The sequence below is a fragment of the Oncorhynchus nerka genome, linkage group LG4 (genome assembly GCF_034236695.1).
Source record: "Oncorhynchus nerka isolate Pitt River linkage group LG4, Oner_Uvic_2.0, whole genome shotgun sequence".
Lineage (NCBI taxonomy): Eukaryota > Metazoa > Chordata > Actinopteri > Salmoniformes > Salmonidae > Oncorhynchus > Oncorhynchus nerka.
In genome coordinates this window covers 2,112,920-2,139,975 of record NC_088399.1, presented here as the reverse complement: position 1 = coordinate 2,139,975, position 27,056 = coordinate 2,112,920, and positions in this window count along the sequence as shown.

The window sequence follows — 27,056 nt, the reverse complement described above, 5'->3', positions numbered from 1 at the left end:
AGACTGAAGACATTGAGGTTGACAGCAGACTTAAGACATTGAGGTTGACCATCAGACTGAAGACATTGAGGTTGACAGCAGACTGAAGACATTGAGGTTGACCATCAGACTGAAGACATTGAGGTTGACCATCAGACTGAAGACATTGATGTTGACAGCACACTGAAGACATTGAGGTTGACCATCAGACTGAAGACATTGATGTTGACAGCAGACTGAAGACATTGAGGTTGACCATCAGACTGAAGACATTGAGGTTGACCATCAGACTGAAGACATTGATGGTGACAGCAGACTGAAGACATTGAGGTTGACCATCAGACTGAAGACATTGATGTTGACAGCAGACTGAAGACATTGATGTTGACAGCAGACTGAATACATTGAGGTTGACCATCAGACTGAAGACATTGATGTTGACAGCAGACTGAAGACATTGAGGTTGACCATCAGACTGAAGACATTGATGTTGACAGCAGACTGAAGACATTGATGTTGAAAGCAGACTGAAGACATTGAGGTTGACCATCAGACTGAAGACATTGAGGTTGACCATCAGACTGAAGACATTGATGTTGACAGCAGACTGAAGACATTGATGTTGACAGCAGACTGAAGACATTGATGTTGACAGCAGACTGAAGACATTGATGTTGACAGCAGACTGAAGACATTGAGGTTGACCATCAGACTGAAGACATTGATGTTGACAGCAGACTGAAGACAATGATGTTGACAGCAGACTGAAGACATTGAGGTTGACCATCAGACTGAAGACATTGATGTTGACCATCAGACTGAAGACATTGAGGTTGACAGCAGACTGAAGACATTGAGGTTGACCATCAGACTGAAGACATTGAGGTTGACCATCAGACTGAAGACATTGAGGTTGACCATCAGACTGAAGACATTGATGTTGATAGCAGACTGAAGACATTGAGGTTGACCATCAGACTGAAGACATTGAGGTTGACCATCAGACTGAAGACATTGATGTTGACAGCAGACTGAAGACATTGAGGTTGACCATCAGACTGAAGACATTGAGGTTGACCATCAGACTGAAGACATTGATGTTGACAGCAGACTGAAGACATTGAGGTTGACCATCAGACTGAAGACATTGAGGTTGCCCATCAGACTGAAGACATTGAGGTTGACCATCAGACTGAAGACATTGAGGTTGACCATCAGACTGAAGACATTGAGGTTGACCATCAGACTGAAGACATTGATGTTGACCATCAGACTGAAGACATTGAGGTTGACCATCAGACTGAAGACATTGAGGTTGACCATCAGACTGAAGACATTGAGGGTGACAGCAGACTGAAGACATTGAGGTTGACAGCAGACTGAAGACATTGATGTTGACAGCAGACTGAAGACATTGAGGTTGACCATCAGACTGAAGACATTGATGTTGACCATCAGACTGAAGACATTGAGGTTGACCATCAGACTGAAGACATTGATGTTGACAGCAGACTGAAGACATTGAGGTTGACCATCAGACTGAAGACATTGAGGTTGACCATCAGACTGAAGACATTGAGGTTGACCATCAGACTGAAGACATTGAGGTTGACCATCAGACTGAAGACATTGAGGTTGACCATCAGACTGAAGACATTGATGTTGACCATCAGACTGAAGACATTGAGGTTGACCATCAGACTGAAGACATTGATGTTGACAGCAGACTGAAGACATTGAGGGTGACAGCAGACTGAAGACATTGAGGTTGACAGCAGACTGAAGACATTGATGTTGACAGCAGACTGAAGACATTGAGGTTGACCATCAGACTGAAGACATTGATGTTGACCATCAGACTGAAGACATTGAGGTTGACCATCAGACTGAAGACATTGATGTTGACAGCAGACTGAAGACATTGAGGTTGACCATCAGACTGAAGACATTGATGTTGACAGCAGACTGAAGACATTGAGGTTGACAGCAGACTGAAGACATTGAGGTTGACAGCAGACTGAAGACATTGATGTTGACAGCAGACTGAAGACATTGAGGGTGACAGCAGACTGAAGACATTGAGGTTGACAGCAGACTGAAGACATTGATGGTGACAGCCGACTGAAGACATTGAGGGTGACAGCAGACTGAAGACATTGAGGTTGACAGCAGACTGAAGACATTGAGGGTGAAAGCAGACTGAAGACATTGAGGTTGACAGCAGACTGAAGACATTGAGGGTGACAGCAGACTGAAGACATTGAGGTTGACAGCAGACTGAAGACATTGAGGTTGACCATCAGACTGAAGACATTGATGTTGACAGCAGACTGAAGACATTGAGGTTGACCATCAGACTGAAGACATTGATGTTGACCATCAGACTGAAGACATTGATGTTGACAGCAGACTGAAGACATTGATGTTGACAGCAGACTGAAGACATTGATGTTGACAGCAGACTGAAGACATTGAGGTTGACCATCAGACTGAAGACATTGAGGTTGACCATCAGACTGAAGACATTGATGTTGACAGCAGACTGAAGACTTCGAGGTTGACCATCAGACTGAAGACATTGATGTTGACAGCAGACTGAAGACATTGAAGTTGACCATCAGACTGAAGACATTGAGGTTGACCATCAGACTGAAGACATTGAGGTTGACCATCAGACTGAAGACATTGAGGTTGACCATCAGACTGAAGACATTGAGGTTGACCATCAGACTGAAGACATTGATGTTGACAGCAGACTGAAGACATTGAGCAGCAGATATTCTCACCATCACACACATACGTATGTACTATATAAGTATCTGTATTTTACTTTACAATTTATATTGTCCACAACTTTTACATGTACTTCACTACATTCCTAAAGAAAATAATGTACTTTTTACTCCATACATTTTTCATGACACCCAAAAGTACTCGTTACATTTTGAATGCTTAGCAGGACAGGAGAATAGTCCAATTCACCCACTTATCAAGAGAACACGTGGTCATCCCTAATGCCTCTGATCTGGCAGAATCATTAAACACACATGTTTTGTTTGTAAATGATGTCGGAGTGTTGGAGTGTGCCCCTGGCTATCCATAAATAACTAAAAATCAAGAAAATGGCAATGTCTGGTTTGCTTAATATAAGGAATTTTTTATTATTCATACTTTTAGTTTTGATACTTACAGTGCATTCGGAAATTATTCAGACCCTTTTTGCAAATGTATTAAAAATAAAAATAAAAACTGAAATTACATTCACGTCAGTATTCAGAACCTTTACTCTGTACTTTGCTGAAGCACCTTTGGTAGCGATTACAGCCTCGAGTCTTCTTGGGTATGACGCTACAAATTTGGCACACCTGTATTTGGGGAGTTTCTCCCATTCTTAACTGCAGATCCTCTCAAGTTCTGTCAGATTGGATGGGGAGCGTACAGCTCTCTTCAGTTCTCTCCAGAGATGTTAGATTGGGTTTAAGTCAGTGCTCTGGCTGGGCCACTCATGGACATTCAGAGACTTTCCCCAAAGCCACTCATGCGTTGTCTTGGCTGTGTGGTTTGGGTCTTTTTCCACTGAAAACACCTCCAGACGTGATGCTTGGCATTCAGGGCAAAGAGTTCAATCTTGATTTCACCAGACCAGAGAATTGTTCCTGATGGTCCTTTAAGTGCCTTTTGGCAAACTCCAAGCAGGCTGTCATGTGCTTCTGCTGGCCAGTCTACCGTAAAGGCCTGGTTGGTGGAGTGCTGCAGAGATGGTTGTCCTTCTGGAGGTTTCTCCACAGAGGAACTTTGGAGCTCTGTCAGAGTGGCCATCGGAATCTTGGTCACCTCCCTGACCAAGACCCTTCTCCCCCGATTGTTCAGTTTCACCAGGCGGTCAGCTCTAGGAAGAGTTTTGGTGGTTCCAAACTTCTTCCATTTAAGAATGATGGAGGCCACCGTGTTCTTGGGGACCTTCAATGCTGCAGAAATGTGTTGGTACCCTTCCCCAGATCTGTGCCTCAACACAATCCTGTCTCAGAGCTCTATGGACAATTCCTTTGATCTCATGGCTTGGTTTTTGCTCTGATATGCACTGTCACCTGTGGGACTTTATATAGACAGGTGTGTGCCTTTCCAAATCATGTCCAATCAATTGAATTGACCACAGGTGGACTCCAATCAAGTTGCAGAAACATCAAGAATTATCAATGGAAACAGGATGCACCTGAGCTCAATTTCAAGTCTCATAGCAAAGGGTCTGAATACTGATGTAAATGTGATCTTTGAGTTTTTTATGTTTAGTAAATTTGCAAACATTTCTTAACACCTGTTTTGCTTTGAAATTATAGGGTATTGTTTGTAGATTGATGAGAGGAAAACCTTTATTTAATACATTTTCTAATAAGTCTGTGATGTAACATAATGTGGAAAAGAGGATGTGGTCTGAAAAGGAAAAGAGGATGTGGTTCTGCTTCCTGGGTAACAGCTTTGTTTATGGGAGAGAAGTCTCGCTGTCTAATGTATTCTGTTTCCTGGGTAACAGCTTTGTTTAGGGGAGAGAATTCTCGTTGTCTAATGTATTCTGCTTTGTTTAGGAGAGAGCAGTCTCGCTGTCTAATTTATTCTGTTTCCTGGGTAACAGCTTTGTTTAGGGGAGAGAATTCTCGTTGTCTAATGTATTCTGCTTTGTTTAGGAGAGAGCAGTCTCGCTGTCTAATTTATTCTGCTTCCTGGGTAACAGCTTTGTTTAGGAGAGAGAAGTCTCGCTGTCTAATTTATTCTGCTTCCTGGGTAACAGCTTTGTTAAGGGGAGAGAATTCTTGCTGTCTAATTTATTCTGCTTTGTTAAGGGGAGAGAAGTCTCGTTGTCTAATTTATTCTGCTTCCTGGGTAACAGCTTTGTTTAGGGGAGAGAAGTCTCGCTGTCCAATTTATTCTGCTTCCTGGGTGACAGCTTTGTTAAGGGGAGAGAAGTCTCGTTGTCTAATTTATTCTGCTTCCTGGGTAACAGCTTTGTTTAGGGGAGAGAAGTCTCGCTGTCTAATTTATTCTGCTTCCTGGGTGACAGCTTTGTTAAGGGGAGAGAAGTCTCGTTGTCTAATTTATTCTGCTTCCTGGGTAACAGCTTTATTTAGGGGAGAGAAGTCTCGTTGTCTAATTTATTCTGCTTCCTGGGTAACAGCTTTGTTTAGGGGAGAGAATTCTCGCTGTCTAATGTATTCTGTTTCCTGGGTAACAGCTTTGTTTAGGGGAGAGAATTCTCGCTGTCTAATGTATTCTGTTTCCTGTGAGAACTGACTGGAATAACATTCAGGATGATATTCCTCTCCTCTGGGTCTCTGGGTTGTAGAGACATTGCCTGTGTTCTAATGACACCACACTCCCCACTCTGACTGCTCCAGACAGAGAATATGGTTCTATTTGGGATGTACCACTCTGACTGCTCCAGACAGAGAATATGGTTATATTTGGGATGTACCACTCTGACTGCTCCAGACAGAGAATATGGTTCTATTTGGGATGTACCACTCTGACTGCTCCAGACAGAGAATATGGTTCTATTTGGGATGTACCACTCTGACTGGTCCAGACAGAGAATATGGTTCTATTTGGGATGTACCACTCTGACTGCTCCAGACAGAGAATATGGTTCTATTTGGGATGTACCACTCTGACTGGTCCAGACAGAGAATATGGTTCTATTTGGGATGTACCACTCTGACTGCTCCAGACAGAGAATATGGTTCAATTTGGGATGTACCACTCTGACTGGTCCAGACAGAGATTATGGTTCTATTTGAGATGTACCACACTGACTGGTCCAGACAGAGAATATGGTTATATTTGGGATGTACCACTCTGACTGCTACAGACAGAGAATATGGTTCTATTTGGGATGTACCACTCTGACTGCTCCAGACAGAGAATATGGTTCTATTTGGGATGTACCACTCTGACTGCTCCAGACAGAGAATATGGTTCTATTTGGGATGTACCACTCTGACTGGTCCAGACAGAGAATATGGTTCTATTTGGGATGTACCACTCTGACTGCTCCTTGCAGAGAATATGGTTCTATTTGGGATGTACCACTCTGACTGCTCCAGACAGAGAATATGGTTCTATTTGGGATGTACCACTCTGACTGCTCCAGACAGAGAATATGGTTCAATTTGGGATGTACCACTCTGACTGGTCCAGACAGAGATTCTGGTTCTATTTGAGATGTACCACACTGACTGGTCCAGACAGAGAATATGGTTATATTTGGGATGTACCACTCTGACTGCTACAGACAGAGAATATTTTTCTATTTGGGATGTACCACTCTGACTGCTCCAGACAGAGAATATGGTTCTATTTGGGATGTACCACTCTGACTGGTCCAGACAGAGAATATGGTTCTATTTGGGATGTACCACTCTGACTGGTCCAGACAGAGAATATGGTTCTATTTGGGATGTACCACTCTGACTGCTCCTTGCAGAGAATATGGTTCTATTTGGGATGTACCACTCTGACTGCTCCAGACAGAGAATATGGTTCTATTTGGGATGTACCACTCTGACTGCTCCAGACAGAGAATATGGTTCTATTTGGGATGTACCACTCTGACTGCTCCAGACAGAGAATATGGTTCTATTTGGGATGTACCACTCTGACTGCTCCAGACAGAGAATATGGTTCTATTTGGGATGTACCACTCTGACTGCTACAGACAGAGAATATGGTTCTATTTGGGATGTACCACTCTGACTGCTCCAGACAGAGAATATGGTTCTATTTGGGGTGTACCACTCTGACTGGTCCAGACAGAGAATATGGTTCTATTTGGGATGTACCATTCTGACTGCTCCAGACAGAGAATATGGTTCTATTTGGGATGTACCACTCTGACTGCTCCTTGCAGAGAATATGGTTCTATTTGAGATGTACCACTCTGACTGCTCCAGACAGAGAATATGGTTCTATTTGGGATGTACCACTCTGACTGCTCCAGACAGAGAATATGGTTCTATTTGGGATGTACCATTCTGACTGCTCCAGACAGAGAATATGGTTCTATTTGGGATGTACCACTCTGACTGCTACAGACAGAGAATATGGTTCTATTTGGGATGTACCACTCTGACTGCTCCAGACAGAGAATATGGTTCTATTTGGGATGTACCACTCTGACTGCTCCAGACAGAGAATATGGTTCTATTTGGGATGTACCACTCTGACTGCTCCAGACAGAGAATATGGTTCTATTTGGGATGTACCACTCTGACTGCTCCAGATAAAGATGTTACTGTATGTTATTTCAAACAGCATATTCTTAGCCAAGTTCTGAGACACATGCACTCTACTCAGATGGGAAATGTTAACAATAATGCTAGCTGGCAATTGTGGTATCAGCTTGTCTGGACAACACAACAACAATAAGACATAAAATATAAGAATACCAGCATAAATGGTAGTAGAATAGAATAAACATTTTAGCGTCAATATAATTCAGGAAAGCGGAATTTATGGTCCAATATTTACATGTGTTTTGGGGAAGGGAGTATTTAGAAATCATAATAAGATTCTGGTAGCAGCTGTTGTGATGTGTGTGTGTGTGTGTGTGTGTGTGTGTGTGTGTGTGTGAATGCTTTTGTTAGGAGTGTTGTTGGTGTGTGTGTATGTTGATAAAAAAAAAAAAGATTATTTCAAGAAGTAATTGGACAATGTCTCTGAGAAAAAAAGAAAAGAGCCGAGCGAAAGTTTATTTGTTCGATGTAAATAAGACTTGACGGGTTAATGTGATTATCTTCCACATCAGGATGAGAGAGAAAGAAAGAGAGAGAGAGAGAGAGAGAGAGAGAGAGAGAGAGAGAGAGAGGGAGAGAGAGAGAGAGAGAGAGAGAGGGAGAGAGAGAGAGAGAGAGAGAGAGAGAGAGAGAAAGAGAGAGAGAGAGAGAGAGAGAAAGAGAGAGAGAGAAAGAGAGAGAGAGAGAGAGAGAGAGAGAGAGAGAGAGAGAGAGAAAGAGAGAGAGACAGAGAGAGAGAGAGACAGAGAGAGAGAGAGAGAAAGAGAGAGAGAGAGAGAGAGAGAGAGAGAGAGAGAGAGAGAGAGAGAGAGAGAGAGAGAAGAGAGAGAGAGAGAGAGAGAAAGAGAGAGAGAAAGAGAGAGAGAGAGAGAGAGAGAGAGAGGGAGAAAGAGAGAGAGAGAGAGAGAGAGGGAGAGAGAGAGAGAGAGAAAGAGAGAGAGAGAGAGAGAGAGAGAGAGAGAATCCACATATTGATGAGCTGTCAGCTACACAGTTAGCTGTTCAGAAAGGTCAAGGATTTTATTAGACAGGGCTGAGGGCATGAGGGAGACAGCATTAGCAATCAGACCAGCGTTTAAATACTATTTTAAATCATTTCAAATACTTTATCTGGGTTTGATTAAGCTTGTTTAGCATAATAGTACCTATACAACAGTCACTATGACTACATGCTCCACCGATCTGGGACTCCAGGCAGACTAGAGCAAACGCTGAAACTATGTGGAAGATGTCTGGATCAGACACCCATCAAATCAAATTTTATTTGTCACATACACATGGTTAGCAGATGTTAATGCGAGTGTAGCGAAATGCTTGTGCTTCTAGTTCCGACAATGCAGTGATAACCAACAAGTAATCTAACTAACAATTCCAAAACTACTGTCTTATACACAGTGTAAGGGGATAAGGAATATGTACATAAGGATATATGAATGAGTGATGGTACAGAGCAGCATACAGTAGATGGTATCGAGTACAGTATATACATATGAGATGACAAAGTAAACAAAGTGGCATAGTTAAAGTGGCTAGTGATACATGTATTACATAAGGATGCAGTCGATGATGTAGAGTACAGTATATACGTATGCATATGAGATGAATAATGTAGGGTAAGTAACATTATATAAGGTAGCATTGTTTAAAGTGGCTAGTGATATATTTACATCATTTCCCATCAATTCCCATTATTAAAGTGGCTGGAGTTGGGTCAGTGTCAATGACAGTGTGTTGGCAGCAGCCACTCAATGTTAGTGATTGCTGTTTAACAGTCTGATGGCCTTGAGATAGAAGCTGTTTTTCAGTCTCTCGGTCCCAGCTTTGATGCACCTGTACTGACCTCGCCTTCTGGATGATAGCGGGGTGAACAGGCAGTGGTTTGGGTGGTTGATGTCCTTGATGATCTTTATGGCCTTCCTGTAACATCGGGTGGTGTAGGTGTCCTGGAGGGCAGGTAGTTTGCCCCGGTGATGCGTTGTGCAGACCTCACTACCCTCTGGAGAGCCTTACGGTTGAGGGCGGAGCAGTTGCCGTACCAGGCGGTGATACAGCCCGCCAGGATGCTCTCGATTGTGCATCTGTAGAAGTTTGTGAGTGCTTTTGGTGACAAGCCGAATTTCTTCAGCCTCCTGAGGTTGAAGAGGCGCTGCTGCGCCTTCTTCACGACGCTGTCAGTGTGAGTGGACCAATTCAGTTTGTCTGTGATGTGTATGCCGAGGAACTTAAAACTTGCTACCCTCTCCACTACTGATCCATCGATGTGGATAGGGGGTGTTCCCTCTGCTGTTTCCTGAAGTCCACAATCATCTCCTTAGTTTTGTTGACGTTGAGTGTGAGGTTATTTTCCTGACACCACACTCCGAGGGCCCTCACCTCCTCCCTGTAGGCCGTCTCGTCGTTGTTGGTAATCAAGCCTACCACTGTTGTGTCGTCCGCAAACTTGATGATTGAGTTGGAGGCGTGCATGGCCACGCAGTCGTGGGTGAACAGGGAGTACAGGAGAGGGCTCAGAACGCACCCTTGTGGGTCCCCCGTGTTGAGGATCAGCGGGGAGGAGATGTTGTTGCCTACCCTCACCACCTGTGGGCGGCATGTCAGGAAGTCCAGTACCCAGTTGCACAGGGCGGGGTCGAGACCCAGGGTCTCGAGCTTGATGACGAGCTTGGAGGGTACTATGGTATTGAATGCCGAGCTGTAGTCGATGAACAGCATTCTCACATAGGTATTCCTCTTGTCCAGGTGGGTTAGGGCAGTGTGCAGTGTGGTTGAGATTGCATCGTCTGTGGACCTATTTGGGCGGTAAGCAAATTGGAGTGGGTCTAGGGTGTCAGGTAGGGTGGAGGTGATATGGTCCTTGACTAGTCTCTCAAAGCACTTCATGATGACGGAAGTGAGTGCTACGGGGCGGTAGTCGTTTAGCTCAGTTACCTTAGCTTTCTTGGGAACAGGAACAATGGTGGCCCTCTTGAAGCATGTGGGAACAGCAGACTGGTATAGGGATTGATTGAATATGTCCGTAAACACACCGGCCAGCTGGTCTGCGCATGCTCTGAGGGCGCGGCTGGGGATGCCGTCTGGGCCTCTAGCCTTGCGAGGGTTAACACGTTTAAATGTCTTACTCACCTCGGCTGCAGTGAAGGAGAGACCGCATGTTTTCGTTGCAGGCCGTGTCAGTGGCAATGTATTGTCCTCAAAGCGGGCAAAAAAGTTATTTAGTCTGCCTGGGAGCAAGACATCCTGGTCCGTGACTGGGCTGGGTTTCTTCTTGTAGTCCGTGATTGACTGTAGACCCTGCCACATGCCTCTTGTGTCTGAGTCATTGAATTGAGATTCCACTTTGTCTCTGTACTGACGCTTAGCTTGTTTAATAGCCTTGCGGAGGGAATAGCTGCATTGTTTATATTCGGACATATTACCAGACACCTTGCCCTGATTAAAAGCAGTGGTTCGCGCTTTCAGTTTCACGCGAATGCTGCCATCAATCCACGGTTTCTGGTTTGGGAATGTTTTTATCGTTGCTATGGGAACGACATCTTCGACGCACGTTCTAATGAACTCGCACACCGAATCAGCGTATTCGTCAATATTTCCATCTGACGCAATCTGAAACATGTCCCAGTCCACGTGATGGAAGCAGTCTTGGAGTGTGGAGTCAGCTTGGTCGGACCAGCGTTGGACAGACCTCAGCGTGGGAGCCTCTTGTTTTAGTTTCTGCCTGTAGGCAGGGATCAGCAAAATGGAGTCGTGGTCAGCTTTTCCGAAAGGGGGGCGGGGCAGGGCCTTATATGCGTCGCGGAAGTTAGAGTAACAATGATCCAAGGTTTTACCACCCCTGGTTGCGCAATCGATATGCTGGTAAAATTTAGGGAGTCTTGTTTTCAGATTAGCTTTGTTAAAATCCCCAGCTACAATGAATGCAGCCTCCGGATAAATGGTTTCCAGTTTGCAAAGAGTTAAATAAAGTTTGTTCAGAGCCATCGATGTGTCTGCTTGGGGGGGGATATATACGGCTGTGATTATAATCGAGGAGAATTCTCTTGGAAGATAATGCGGTCTAGATCGTGAGGAATTCTAAATCAGGTGAACAGAAGGATTTGAGTTCCTGTATGTTTCCTTCATCACACCATGTCTCGTTAGTCATGAGGCATACGCCCCCGCCACTCTTCTTACCAGAAAGATGTTTGTTTCTGTCGGCGCGATGCGTGGAGAAACCCGTTGGCTGCACCGCCTCGGATTGCGTCTTCCCAGTTAGCCATGTTTCTGTGAAGCAGAGAACGTTGCAGTCTCTGATGTCCCTCTGGAATGCTACTCTTGCTCGGATTTCGTCAACCTTGTTGTCAAGAGACTGGACATTGGCAAGAAGAATGCTGGGGAGTGGTGCGCGATGTGCCCTTTTTCGGAGTCTGACCAGAACACCGCCTCGTTTCCCTCTTTTTCGGAGTCGTTTCCTTGGGTCGCTGCATGCGGAAAACATATTCTTGGTCGTACTGATGGTGAGTTGGCGCTGATCTTATATTCAGTAGTTCTTCTCGACTGTATGTAATGAAACCTAAGATGACCTGGGGTACTAATGTAAGAAATAACACGTAAAAAAACAATGCAGTATTGACTATTGTCCGCAGTCTCCACTTGAACCTCCCTCACTCTGCAAATATAAAGTCAAAATGACAGCAGATTATTTTGATTGCAACTCAGAGCTCCCAAATCACATTACTCTGCAGTGTGGATGAATGTTACAGAGACAGAGGGTATTACAGGAATCTACACTATTAGTCAATACATTCCCATCCCTCTCTGACCCAATACATTCCCATCCCTCTCTGACCCAGTACATTCCCATCCCTCTCTGACCCAGTACATTCCCATCCCTCTCTGACCCAGTACATTCATATCCCTCTATGACCCAGTACATTCATATCCCCTCTATGACCCAGTATATTCATATCCCCTCTATGACCCAGTACATTCATATCCTTCTATGACCCAGTACATTCATATCCCCTCTATGACCCAGTACATTCATATCCACTCTCTGACCCAGTACATTCATATCCCCTCTATGACCCAGTACATTCATATCCCCTCTATGACCCAGTACATTCATATCCCCTCTATGACCCAGTACATTCATATCCCCTCTATGACCCAGTACATTCATATCCCCTCTATGACCCAGTACATTCATATCCCTCTAAGACCCAATACATTCATATCCCTCTATGACCCAGTACATTTACAACACTCTATGACCCAGTACATTCATATCCCCTCTATGACCCAGTACATTCATATCCTTCTATGACCCAGTACATTCATATCCCCTCTATGACCCAGTACATTCATATCCCTCTATGACCCAGTACATTCATATCCCCTCTATGACCCAGTACATCCATACCCAATGACCCATTCCATATCCCTCTATGACCCAGTACATTCATATCCCCTCTATGACCCAGTACATTAATATCCCCTCTATGACCCAGTACATTCATATCCCTCTATGACCCAGTACATTTACAACACTCTATGACCCAGTACATTCATATCCCCTCTATGACCCAGTACATTCATATCCCTCTATGACCCACTACATTCATATCCCTCTATGACCCAGTACATTCATATCCCCTCTATGACCCAGTACATTCATATCCCTCTATGACACACTACATTCATATCCCTCTATGACCCAGTACATTCATAATTCATATCCCTCTATGACCCAGTACATTCATATCCCTCTATGAGCCACTACATTCATATCCCTCTATGACCCAGTACATTCATATCCCCTCTATGACCCAATACATTCATATCCCTCTATGACCCACTACATTCATATCCCTCTATGACCCAGTACATTCATATCACTCTATGACCCAGTACATTCATATCACTCTATGACCCACTACATTTACAACCACTCTATGACCCATTACATTCCCATCCCTCTATGACCCAGTACATTCATATCCCCTCTATGACCCAGTACATTCATCTCCCCTCTATGACCCAGTACATTAATCTCCCCTCTATGACGCAGTACCTTCAACTGTCTGATTTAACTGCATTAGGTACAATATATAATATATAGTATTTTACATATTTCACATGTATATCATATGCATATAGTGAGTACTGTAATTGAGTACTGATATTTGCAGTTATTTTCAACATATCTCTTTACATATGAGTACCTTGAGTATGAGTATATTAAGAATTGAGTATCTTGAAAATATAGTATCTTGAATATTGAGTATCTTGAGTATCTCGAGTATTGAGTATCTTGAGTATTGAGCATCTTGAGTGTCCTGAGTATTGAGTATATTGAGTATGAGTATCTTGAGTATTGAGTATCCTGAGTATCTTGAGCATTGAGTATCTTGAGTATTGGTTATCTTGAGTATTGAATATCGTGAGTATTGAGCATCTTGAGTATTGGTTATCTTGAGTATTGAATATCGTGAGTATTGAGTATTGAGTATCCTGAGTATCTTGAGCATTGAGTATTGAGCATCTTGAGTATTGCATATCGTGAGTATTGGTTATCTTGAGTATTGAATATCGTGAGTATTGGTTATCTTGAGTATTGAATATCATGAGTATTGGTTATCTTGAGTATTGAATATCGTGAGTATTGAGCATTGTAAGGTCTGCGTGTGTTCTTCCACCTTTAACTGTGCTGCTCATGTTCTTCAAGAGAACATGGCCCATGAACTCCATCTCCGTCACTCGGAAATTCACATTTGTCACTGTTGAGGATGAGCCCCCTCTCCTGCAGTCATCTCAGGACTTGGTGTATGATGTGGTCGGGAAACGAGACTCAGGTTTCAGTTCGGTGTCCCATCCTCGTCGGCAGTTGTATTGTATCGACTTCACTCAGACTCAGGTGAATCATTTACTTGTACTTTATTATTGGTTCCCCAAGCAAAGCCTCCCTCTGTTCCTCATGTGACTCCTAGTGCCTTGCTGGAATTCAACCACTAGGTGTCAATAATACTCCCGAGTGGCGCAGTGGTCTAAGGAACTGCCTTTCAGCGCAAGAGGTGTCACTGCAGTCCCTGGTTCAAATACAGGCGGTATCCCAACCAGCCTTGATTGGGAGTCCCACAATTGGCCCAGCGTTGTCCGGGTATGGCCGGGGTAGGCTGTCATTGTAAATAAGAATGTTTTCTTAACTGACTTGCCTAGTTAAATAAAGTTTAAATTAAAAATGAAACACACAACAGTCACCACAGATTAGTACATGTCCCTGGGTCTGGAAATGATTGATTCCCCCTCCAGGATGGAGAAGCTGGGTAGGACATTTTTCACTCATTTACTTTTGAATTTCTAGCCAAACGTAAAATGTTCCTGTTTAGATTAGTTTAAAACCTCTTGAAGCTAGGAGGCACTATTTTTAATGTTTGGAAAAATAACGTTCCCAAAGTAAACAGCCTATTTCTCAGGACCAGATGCTAGAATCTGCATATAATTGACAGATTAGGATATAAAACACTTGAAATTTTCAAAAACGGTCAATATATTGTCTGTGAGTATAACAGAACTGATATTGCAGGCGAAACCCTGAGGAGAATCCAATCAGGAAGTGCCTCTTATTTTGAAACCCTTTGAAAATCTAAACAAAAAATCTATTTTGAAAACTCCATGTTCCATAGCCTCCCTTTGCTCCATTTAAAGGGATATCAACCAGATTCCTTTTCCTATCGCTTCCTCAAGGTGTCAACTGTCTTCAGACATAGTTTCAGGCTTTTATTTTGAAAAATGAGCCAGAAAGATAACATCGCGTCAAGTGGTCACATGAGTTTTGCTGCTCGCGCAACAGTTTGGACAGCCATTGAAAAGCTATTGCTTTTCCCTCTCCTACTGTAAAAGACATTTGCGATTGATATATTATCGATTATGAGGATTGATTATGAAAAACGTCTGACATGTTCCTGTGGACATTATGGAGACTATTTGGAATTTCCGTCTGCGTTGTTGTGACCGCTCTTTCCTGTGGATTCCTGAGGTATTTTGGGTATAAAAATAATCTTTATGGAACAAAAGGAACATTTGTTGTGTAACTCGAAGTCTCCTGAGTGAAAATATCCGAAGATCATCAAAGGTAAACGGTTAATTTGATTGCTTTTCTGATTTTCGTGACCAAGCTTCCTGATGCTAAGTGTACCTAATGCTATGCTATTGATACATTTACAGAAACACTTGGATTGCTTTCGCTGTAAAGCATAATTTCAAAATCTGAGACGACAGGTGGATTATTCGGTGTCCTGTGTGAATCTAAGTGTGCGTTCTCTAATTCTCTCCTTCTCTCTTTCTTTCTCTCTCTCGGAGGACCTGAGCCCTAGGACCATGCCCCAGGACTACCTGACATGATGACTCCTTGCTGTCCCCAGTCCACCTGGCCATGCTGCTGTTCCAGTTTCAACTGATCTGGGCCCTAGGACCATGCCCCAGGACTACCTGACATGATGACTCCTTGCTGTCCCCAGTCCACCTGGCCATGCTGCTGCTCCAGTTTCAACTGGCCTGGGCCCTAGGACCATGTCCCAGGACTACCTGACATGATGACTCCTTGCTGTCCCCAGTCCACCTGGCCATGCTGCTGCTCCAGTTTCAACTGTTCTGCCTTATTATTATTCAACCATGCTAGTCATTTATGAACATTTGAACATCTTGGCCACGTTCTGTTATAATCTCTACCCGGCACAGCCAGAAGAGGACTGGCCACCCCACATAGCCTGGTTCCTCTCTAGGTTTCTTCCCAGGTTTTGGCCTTTCTAGGGAGTTTTTCCTAGCCACCGTGCTTTTACACCTGCATTGTTTGCTGTTTGGGGTTTTAGGCTGGGTTTCTGTACAGCACTTTGAGATATCAGCTGATGTACGAAGGGCTATATAAATACATTTGATTTGATTTGATTTGATTTGATTAACAAAAGGCTAAACTGTGTTTTTCAATATTGCACTTGTGATTTCATGAATATGAATATTTTTTGTAATATTATTTGACTGTTGTGCTATTCAGTGGTTGCTGACGAAAATGATCCCGCGACAGGGATGGGTAGCGTCGAGAAGTAATAGAGTGAGTTAGGTCTTCTCCATATCAAATTAGCATACCCCCTGAGTCCCTTCCCTGTTTCACACCTGGTAGTTTGGTGGATGGGACCTAGAGGGCAACCAATGAGTCCATCACCTCTATACTATGTTGCTTGTAGGATTATAATTTCTGTTTTTCTGATTTTCTTTGCTGAAGTCCAGGTTCCTGCTCTTTAGGCCAAAAGCAGATGCCCTAAGGCTTGGATATTCCAGGATGAGGTAATGAAGGCTTTGTGTTCCATAAAGTGTTGAATGTTGTTAGTGGTGTGGTTTGGGCTTCTCTCTCTTTCCACGCCTTCTCTCTCTCTCTCTCTCTCTCTTTCCAGCCTGTATCTCTTTACTCTCCGTCTCTCTCTCTTTCCTGCGTCTGTCTTTTATCTCTGCCTGTCTGTGACTGGACAGGGTCAGTCTGGGTGTCCAATACTCTGATGTGATTGATCGAGAAAGAGACCAGAGTATAACTGAGTGTTCTATTCCACTGATCTTCTACAGACTCCTTTCCTCACTCCTGGACTAAAAAGTACCAAGTCTTGAATCCTACTACACCGGATCTGACGCTCATCGGATGTGGCAGGGCTTGAAAACTATTACGGATGACAAATGGAAACCCAGCCGCAAGCTGCCCAGAGACACAAGCCTACCAGACGAGCTAAATGCCTTTCATGCTCACTTCGAGGCAAGCAACACTGAAGCATGCATGAGAGCACCAGCTGTTCCTAACGACTATGTGATCACTCTCTCTGTTGCCGATGTGAGTAAGACCTTTAAACGGGTCAACATTCACAAAGCCGCGGGGCCAAATGGATTACCAGGACCTGTATTCAAAGCATGAGCGGACCAGGACGTATACTCGGACCAACTGGCAAGTTTCTTCACTGACATTTTCAACCTCTCCCTGACCAAGTCTGTAATACCTACATTTCAAACAGAATACCATATTCCCTGTGCCCAAGAAAGCGAAGGAAACCTGCCTAAACATTAAGGTAACCTGCCTAAATGATTACCGCCCTGTAGTACGTCAGTAGCCATGAAGTGCTTTGAAAGGCTGGTCATGACTCACATCAACACCGCACTCCACACTTCCCTTTCCCACCTGGACAAAAGGAACACCTCAGGACTCTTTGGACTAAACATCTCCCTCTGCAACTGTATCCTTGACTTCCTGACGGGCTGCCCCAAGGTGGTAAAGGTAGGTAACAACACATTCGCCACTCTGATCCTCAACACAGGGGTCCCTCAGGGGTGCGCGCTTAGTCCCCTCATGTACTTCCTGATCACCCATGACTGCATGGTCAAGCACGACTCCAACATCATCATTAAGTTTGCCGCAACACAACAGTGGTAGGCCTGATCACCGACAATGATGATGAGCCTTTAGGGAGGTGGTCAGAGACCTGAGAGTGTGGTGCCAGGACAACACCCTCTCCCTCAATGTGAGCAAGACAAATGAGCGGATCATGGATTACAGGAAAAGGAGGACTGAACCGGCCCCCATTCTCATCAATGGGGCTGTAATGGAGCGGGTTGAGAGTTTCAAGTTCCTTAGTGTCCACATCACCAACACACTAACATGTTCCAAATACACCAAGACAGTCGTGAAGAGGGCACGACAACACCTTTTCCCCCTCAGGAGACTGAAAAAATTTGGCATGGGTCCCCAGATCCTCAAAAAGTTCTACAGCTGCACCTTCGAGAGCATCCTGACCGGTTGCATCACCACCTGGTATAGCAACTGCTCGGCTTCTTACCATAAGGCGCTACAGAGGGTAGTGCGCACGGCCCAGTACATCACTGGGGCCAAGCTTCCTGCCATCCAGTAAATATATAATAGGCGGTGTCAGAGGAAGGCCCAAAGAATTGTCAAAGACTCCAGCCACCCCAGTCATAGACTGTTCTTTCTGCTACCACACGGCAAGCGGTACCAGAGCGCCAAGTCTAGGTCCAAAAGGCTCCTGAACAGCTTCTACTCCCAAGCCATAAGACTGCTGAACAGTTAATCAAATGGCCACCGAGACTATTTATATTGTACTTTTCTTGTGTTAGTTTTTGATTTTATTTCATTTTTTTAACTTTAGTTTATTTAGTAAGTAATTTCTTTACTCTATTTCTTGAACTGCGTCGGTGGTTAAGGGCTTGTAAGTCAGCATTTTACGGTAAGATCCACACCTTTTGAATTCGCCACAAATACAATTTGATTTTGATATAAACATCGACTGGAGGGGCTTCCTCTCTCTCTGTCTGACAAACTATCAATGGATCACTTTTGATATTAAAATACGGATAAAAACAAACAGCTTTTGTAATGAGCTCAGCTCAAACAGCACTACCATTGCCATACATGTTGCACAGTATGAGAATGTGTTATGCAGTTACCGACAGAAAGAAAAGACAGAGAGAAGCTACTCATTGTGAAATGGTCACATTTAATGAACAACCTCTCATTGTATATATATATATCTATAAAAATAACCCACGTACAGGTTACAAGAATCTAAAGCTAATACATTATTAAATATGACACTTTCTTTTCATTTTAAAGATACATATCATAGTTTTTACAAAATATGATCATGGAGAATTAAGCCGTTCTGAATGTCTGAACAAACAAACTATGATCCTGTGTGTGTGTAGTTCATATGTGTGTGTGTGTAGTTCATATGTGTGTGTGTAGATCCTGTGTGTGTGTGTGTGTGTGTGTGTGTAGTTCCTATGTGTGTGTGTAGATCCTGTGTGTGTGTGTGTGTGTGTGTAGATCCTGTGTGTGTGTGTAGATCCTGTGTGTGTGTGTGTGTGTGTAGATCCTGTGTGTGTGTGTGTGTGTGTGTGTAGATCCTGTGTGTGTGTAGATCCTGTGTGTGTGTGTAGATCATGTGTGTGTGTAGATCCTGTGTGTGTGTGTAGATCCTGTGTGTGTGTAGTTCCTGTGTGTGTGTGTAGATCCTGTGTGTGTGTGTGTGTGTGTGTGTGTGTAGATCCTGTGTGTGTGTGTGTGTGTGTGTAGATCCTGTGTGTGTGTGTGTGTGTGTGTGTGTGTGTAGATCCTGTGTGTGTGTAGATCCTGTGTGTGTGTGTGTGTGTGTAGATCATGTGTGTGTGTAGATCCTGTGTGTGTGTGTGTAGATCCTGTGTGTGTGTAGTTCCTGTGTGTGTGTGTAGATCCTGTGTGTGTGTGTGTGTGTGTGTAGATCATGTGTGTGTGTGTGTGTGTGTAGATCCTGTGTGTGTGTAGATCCTGTGTGTGTGTGTGTAGATCCTGTGTGTGTGTAGTTCCTGTGTGTGTGTGTAGTTCCTATGTGTGTGTGTAGTTCCTATGTGTGTGTGTAGATCCTGTGTGTGTGTGTGTGTGTGTGTGTGTAGAGCCTGTGTGTGTGTGTGTGTGTAGATCCTGTGTGTGTGTGTAGATCCTGTGTGTGTGTAGATCATGTGTGTGTGTAGATCCTGTGTGTGTGTGTGTGTAGTTCCTATGTGTGTGTGTAGTTCCTATGTGTGTGTGTAGTTCCTGTGTGTGTGTGTGTAGATCATGTGTGTGTGTAGTTCATATGTGTGTGTGTAGTTCCTATGTGTGTGTGTAGTTCCTATGTGTGTGTGTGTAGTTCCTATGTGTGTGTAGATCCTGTGTGTGTGTGTAGTTCCTATGTGTGTGTGTGTAGTTCTTATGTGTGTGTGTAGATCCTGTGTGTGTGTAGTTCCTCTGTGTGTGTGTAGTTCCTATGTGTGTGTGTGTAGTTCTTATGTGTGTGTGTAGATCCTGTGTGTGTGTAGTTCCTATGTGTGTGTGTGTGTAGATCATGTGTGTGTGTAGTTCCTATGTGTGTGTGTAGATCATGTGTGTGTGTGTAGGTCCTGTGTGTGTGTAGTTCCTGTGTGTGTGTGTAGATCATGTGTGTGTGTGTGTGTGTGTGTGTGTAGATCCTGTATGTGTGTATAGATCCTGTGTGTGTAGATCCTGTGTGTGTGTAGATCATGTGTGTGTGTGTGTGTGTGTGTGTGTGTAGATCCTGTGTGTGTGTATAGATCCTGTGTGTGTGTGTAGATGTGTGTGTGTGTGTGTGTGTGTGTGTAGATCCTGTATGTGTGTGTAGATCCTGTGTGTGTGTATAGATCCTGTGTGTGTGTGTAGATCCTGTGTGTGTGTGTAGGTCCTGTGTGTATAGATTCTGTGTGTGTGTGTAGGTCCTGTGTGTGTAGATTCTGTGTGTGTGTAGGTCCTGTGTGTGTAGATTCTGTGTGTGTGTAGGTCCTGTGTGTGGGTAGATCTGTGTGTGTGTGTGTAGATCTGTGTGTGTGTAGATCCTGTGTGTGTGTGTGTAGATCCTGTGTGTGTGTGTGTAGATCCTGTGTGTGTGTGTGTGTGTGTGTAGATCCTGTGTGTGTGTGTGTGTGTGTGTAGATCCTGTGTGTGTGTGTGTGTGTGTGATCCTGTGTGTAGATCCTGTGTGTGTGTGTGTGTGTGTAGATCCTGTGTGTGTGTGTGTGTGTGTGTGTGTGTGTGTAGATCCTGTGTGTGTGTAGATCCTGTGTGTGTGTGTAGATCCTGTGTGTGTAGATCCTGTGTGTGTGTGTGTGATCCTGTGTGTGTGTATCCTGTGTGTGTGTGTAGTGTGTGTAGATCCTGTGTGTGTGTAGATCCTGTGTGTGTGTGTGTGTGTAGATCATGTGTGTGTGTAGATCCTGTGTGTGTGTGTGTAGATCCTGTGTGTGTGTAGTTCCTGTGTGTGTGTGTAGTTCCTATGTGTGTGTGTAGTTCCTATGTGTGTGTGTAGATCCTGTGTGTGTGTGTGTGTGTGTGTGTGTAGAGCCTGTGTGTGTGTGTGTGTGTGTAGATCCTGTGTGTGTGTGTAGATCCTGTGTGTGTGTAGATCATGTGTGTGTGTAGATCCTGTGTGTGTGTGTGTAGTTCCTATGTGTGTGTGTAGTTCCTATGTGTGTGTGTAGTTCCTGTGTGTGTGTGTGTAGATCATGTGTGTGTGTAGATCATGTGTGTGTGTGTAGTTCATATGTGTGTGTGTAGTTCCTATGTGTGTGTGTAGTTCCTATGTGTGTGTGTGTAGTTCCTATGTGTGTGTAGATCCTGTGTGTGTGTGTAGTTCCTATGTGTGTGTGTGTAGTTCTTATGTGTGTGTGTAGATCCTGTGTGTGTGTAGTTCCTCTGTGTGTGTGTAGTTCCTATGTGCGTGTGTGTAGTTCCTATGTGTGTGTGTAGATCCTGTGTGTGTGTAGTTCCTATGTGTGTGTGTGTGTAGATCATGTGTGTGTGTAGTTCCTATGTGTGTGTGTAGATCATGTGTGTGTGTGTAGGTCCTGTGTGTGTGTAGTTCCTGTGTGTGTGTGTAGATCATGTGTGTGTGTGTGTGTGTGTGTGTAGATCCTGTATGTGTGTATAGATCCTGTGTGTGTAGATCCTGTGTGTGTGTAGATCATGTGTGTGTGTGTGTGTGTGTGTGTAGATCCTGTGTGTGTGTATAGATCCTGTGTGTGTGTGTAGATCCTGTGTGTGTGTGTGTGTGTGTGTGTAGATCCTGTATGTGTGTGTAGATCCTGTGTGTGTGTATAGATCCTGTGTGTGTGTGTAGATCCTGTGTGTGTGTGTAGGTCCTGTGTGTGTAGATTCTGTGTGTGTGTGTGTGTAGGTCCTGTGTGTGTAGATTCTGTGTGTGTGTAGGTCCTGTGTGTGTAGATTCTGTGTGTGTGTAGGTCCTGTGTGTGGGTAGATCCTGTGTGTGTGTAGGTCCTGATCATGTGTGTGTGTAGGTCCTGTGTGTGGGTAGATCCTGTGTGTGTGTAGGTCCTGTGTGTGTAGATCCTGTGTGTGTGTAGGTCCTGTGTGTGTAGATCCTGTGTGTGTGTGTGTCCTGTGTGTAGTGTGGTGTGTGTGTGTGTAGATCCTGTGTGTGTGTAGGTGTGTGTGTGTGTGTAGATCCTGTGTGTGTGTAGATCCTGTGTGTGTAGATCCTGTGTGTGTGTAGTTCCTGTGTGTGTGTGTAGATCCTGTGTGTGTGTGTGTGTGTCCTGTGTGTGTGTAGGTCCTGTGTGTGTAGGTCCTGTGTGTGTGTAGATCCTGTGTGTGTGTAGATCCTGTGTGTGTGTAGATCATGTGTGTGTGTAGATCCTGTGTGTGTGTAGATCCTGTGTGTGTGTAGTTCCTGTGTGTGTGTGTAGGTCCTGTGTGTGTGTAGTTCCTGTGTGTGTGTGTAGATCCTGTGTGTGTGTGTGTGTGTGTGTGTGAGCCTGTGTGTGTGTGTGTGTGTGTAGATGTGTGTGTGTGTGTAGGTCCTGTGTGTGTAGATCCTGTGTGTGTGTAGGTCCTGTGTGTGTGTAGATCCTGTGTGTGTGTAGTTCCTATGTGTGTGTGTAGTTCCTGTGTGTGTGTGTGTAGGTCCTGTGTGTGTGTAGATCCTGTGTGTGTGTGTAGTCATATGTGTGTGTGTAGTTCCTGTGTGTGTGTAGTTCCTATGTGTGTGTGTGTAGTTCCTGTGTGTGTGTAGATCCTGTGTGTGTGTGTAGTTCCTGTGTGTGTGTAGTTCTTATGTGTGTGTGTAGATCCTGTGTGTGTGTAGTTCCTCTGTGTGTGTGTAGTTCCTATGTGTGTGTGTGTAGTTCCTGTGTGTGTGTGTAGATGTGTGTGTGTGTAGTTCCTATGTGTGTGTGTGTGTAGATCATGTGTGTGTGTAGTTCCTGTGTGTGTGTGTAGTCATGTGTGTGTGTGTAGGTCCTGTGTGTGTGTGTTCCTGTGTGTGTGTGTAGATCATGTGTGTGTGTGTGTGTGTGTGTGTAGATCCTGTGTGTGTGTATAGATCCTGTGTGTGTAGGTCCTGTGTGTGTGTAGATGTGTGTGTGTGTGTGTGTGTGTGTGTGTAGATCCTGTGTGTGTGTATAGATCCTGTGTGTGTGTGTAGATCCTGTGTGTGTGTGTGTGTGTGTGTGTAGATCCTGTATGTGTGTGTAGATCCTGTGTGTGTGTATAGATCCTGTGTGTGTGTGTAGATCCTGTGTGTGTGTGTAGGTCCTGTGTGTGTAGATTCTGTGTGTGTGTGTGTGTAGGTCCTGTGTGTGTAGATTCTGTGTGTGTGTAGGTCCTGTGTGTGGGTAGATCCTGTGTGTGTAGGTCCTGTGTGTGTGTGTAGGTCCTGTGTGTGGGTAGATCCTGTGTGTGTGTAGGTCCTGTGTGTGGGTAGATCCTGTGTGTGTGTAGGTCCTGTGTGTGTAGATCCTGTGTGTGTGTAGGTCCTGTGTGTGTGTAGATCCTGTGTGTGTGTAGGTCCTGTGTGTAATATGAACCTGTGACATTAAAATGTAAAGGTCCATTTTGAAAAGTCAATGGATTAAATCCTGTGTTTGTACAGAGTCCTAGTGTGCCAGAGGATCCTGTGTGTGTCTACAGAGTACATAGTCCTGTGTGGACTGAGGTCCTAATCGAGTGCATGTCTTTCCTGTACAGTGTGTGTAGGTCCTGCCAGTGACTGTGGCCTAATCGAGAGCATGTGTGTGTGTACAGATCCTGTCCAGCTGCCAGTGTGAGGGATCGAGAGCATGTCTGTTGTACAGAGTCCTAGTGTGTGTGTAGGTCCTGTGCATGTCTTTGTACAGGTCCTGTCCAGCTGCCAGAGGACTGAGGGCCTGTGTGTGTGTGTACAGTGTGTGTGTCCAGCTGCCAGAGGACTGAGGTCCTGTGTGTGCATGTCTTTGTGTGTAGTCCAGCTGCCAGAGGACTGAGGTCCTGTGTGTGCATGATCCTGAGTGTGTGTCCAGGTCCAGAGGTGTGTGTAGATCCTGTGTGTGTGTACAGGTCCTGTCCAGCTGTGGGACTGAGGGCCTGTGTGAGCATGTCTTTCCTGTGTTTACAGTCCAGCTGCCAGAGGACTGAGGTCCTGTGAGAGCATGTCTTTCTACAGAGGTCCTGCCAGTGTGACTGAGGTCCTGTGTGAGTTGTCCTGTGTACAGAGTACATAGATCCTGACTGTGGGTGTAGAGCATGTCTTTGTGTGTATATAGTCCTGTGTGTGTGAGGTCCTGTGCTTGTTTCTACAGGTCCTGTGTGCCAGTGTGACTGAGGTCCTGTGAGAGCATGTCTTTGTGTGTGTATAGTCCTGTGAGGACTGTGGGTGTGTGTGTGTGTGTCTACAGAGTGTGTGTGTATGTGAGGGCCTGTGTGTGCATGTCTTTGTACAGTGTATGTAGGTCCTGTGAGGACTGTGGGCCTAGTCGAGAGCTTGTCTTTCTACAGAGTACATGTGTGTGACTGAGTGTGTGTAGCATGTCTTTGTACAGAGTACATAGTGTGCCAGAGGACTGTGGGCCTAATCGAGGTCCTGTTTGTACAGTGTGTGTCCACCTGCCAGAGGACTGAGGTCCTGTGCATGTGTGTGTACAGAGTGTAGTCCACCTGCCAGAGGACTCCTAGTCGAGAGTGTGTTTGTACAGAGTTTACAGTCCAGCTGCCAGAGGACTGTGGGCCTAATGTGAGCATGTGTTTGTACAGTGTTTAGGTCCTGTGTGTGTGAGGGTAATCGAGAGCATGTCCTGTGTTTACAGTCCAGTGTGAGGACTGAGGGCCTAATCGAGAGTCTTGTGTGTGTGTGTGTGTGCCAGAGGACTGAGGTCCTGTGAGCATGTCTTTGTGTGTGTGTAGTCCATCCTGACTGTGGGCCTGTGTGTGCATGTCTTTGTGAGTACATAGTCCTGCCAGAGGACTGAGGGCCTGTGTGTGTGTGTGTGTAGGTTTCCAGTGTGCCAGTGACTGAGGGCCTGTGTGTCTTTCTACAGAGTTTACAGTCCAGCTGCCAGAGGACTGAGGGCCTGTGTGTGTATGTTTTATCATTCAATATTAAACATGTAATAATGCACAACAGTATCACTTGTAATAATATGAACATGTGACATTAAAATGTAAACTGCAAAGAGGAAAATCACTTGTCTTTCTGAAAGTCCAGCTGCCAGGACTGAGGGCCTTAGAGCTTGTCTTTCTACAGAGTACATAGTCCACCTGCCAGAGGACTGAGGGCCTAATCGAGAGCATGTCTTTCTACAGAGTACATAGTCCACCTGCCAGAGGACTGAGGGCCTAATCGAGAGCATGTCTTTCTACAGAGTACATAGTCCAGCTGCCAGAGGACTGAGGGCCTAATCGAGAGCATGTCTTTCTACAGAGTACAGTCCAGCTGCCAGAGGACTGAGGGCCTAGTCGAGAGCATGTCTTTCTACAGAGTACATAGTCCAGCTGCCAGAGGACTGAGGGCCTAGTCGAGAGCATGTCTTTCTACAGAGTATATAGTCCAGCTGCCAGAGGACTGAGGGCCTAATCGAGAGCATGTCTTTCTACAGAGTTTACAGTCCAGCTGCCAGAGGACTGAGGGCCTAGTCGAGAGCATGTCTTTCTACAGAGTTTACAGTCCAGCTGCCAGAGGACTGAGGGCCTAATCGAGAGCTTGTCTTTCTACAGAGTTTACAGTCCAGCTGCCAGAGGACTGAGGGCCTAGTCGAGAGCTTGTCTTTCTCCAGCTGCCAGATGTTTACAGTCCAGCTGCCAGAGGACTGAGGGCCTAATCGAGAGCATGTCTTTCTACAGAGTCATAGTCCACCTGCCAGAGGACTAGGGCCATAGTCCACCTGCCAGAGGACTGAGGACTGAGGGCCTAGTCGAGAGCATGTCTTTCTACAGAGTACATAGTCCAGCTGCCAGAGGACTGAGGGCCTAATCGAGAGCATGTCTTTCTACAGAGTACATAGTCCACCTGCCAGAGGACTGAGGGCCTAGTCGAGAGCATGTCTTTCTACAGAGTACATAGTCCAGCTGCCAGAGGACTGAGGGCCTAATCGAGAGCATGTCTTTCTACAGAGTACATAGTCCACCTGCCAGAGGACTGAGGGCCTAGTCGAGAGCTTGTCTTTCTACAGAGTACATAGTCCACCTGCCAGAGGACTGAGGGCCTAATCGAGAGCTTGGAATTGAATGGGTCTATCTGCATTTTTGTGAAAACTGAGTTTTTGAAATATTTTTGTTCTGTACAATGTCTACCTATATAGTGCTGTAAATATGTTGGTAAAGACTACATGTTAAAATTGATCACACCGTTCAAACCAATGAGGTTTTCGGAACATTAAAGCCAATTACCTCAGAATCAACTTTTTGCAGATAGACCTTTATCCTTTTAAAGTCATGTATTGTATGGCAATCTACTTCCTCAATCGTAAAGTCCCAAACAGACGACGATGATGGAGATGGAGCTCTCAGATCCACTGTGTTTTAACAGCTCGACTCTCTTGGTGATCGCTGGGTGCAGTAGAAAGCTATAGAACTCTTATTCAGGATTTCTCCAATGTGTGTTTTAGTTCTCTGTTATGTTGTTGTTTATGTCATGTGTTGTTGTTTATGTCATGTGTTGTTGTTTATGTCATGTGTTGTTGTTTATGTCATGTGTTGTTGTTTATGTCGTGTGTTGTTGTTTATGTCGTGTGTTGTTGTTTATGTCATGTGTTGTTGTTTATGTCATGTGTTGTTGTTTATGTGTTGTTTATGTGTTGTTGTTTATGTCATGTGTTGTTGTTTATGTCATGTGTTTATGTCGCGGTGTTGTTGTTTATGTCATGTGTTGTTGTTTATGTCATGTGTTGTTGTTTATGTCATGTGTTGTTGTTTATGTCATGTGTTGTTGTTTATATCGGATGTCAGATACAGAATCCTGGAATTCTCTGGGT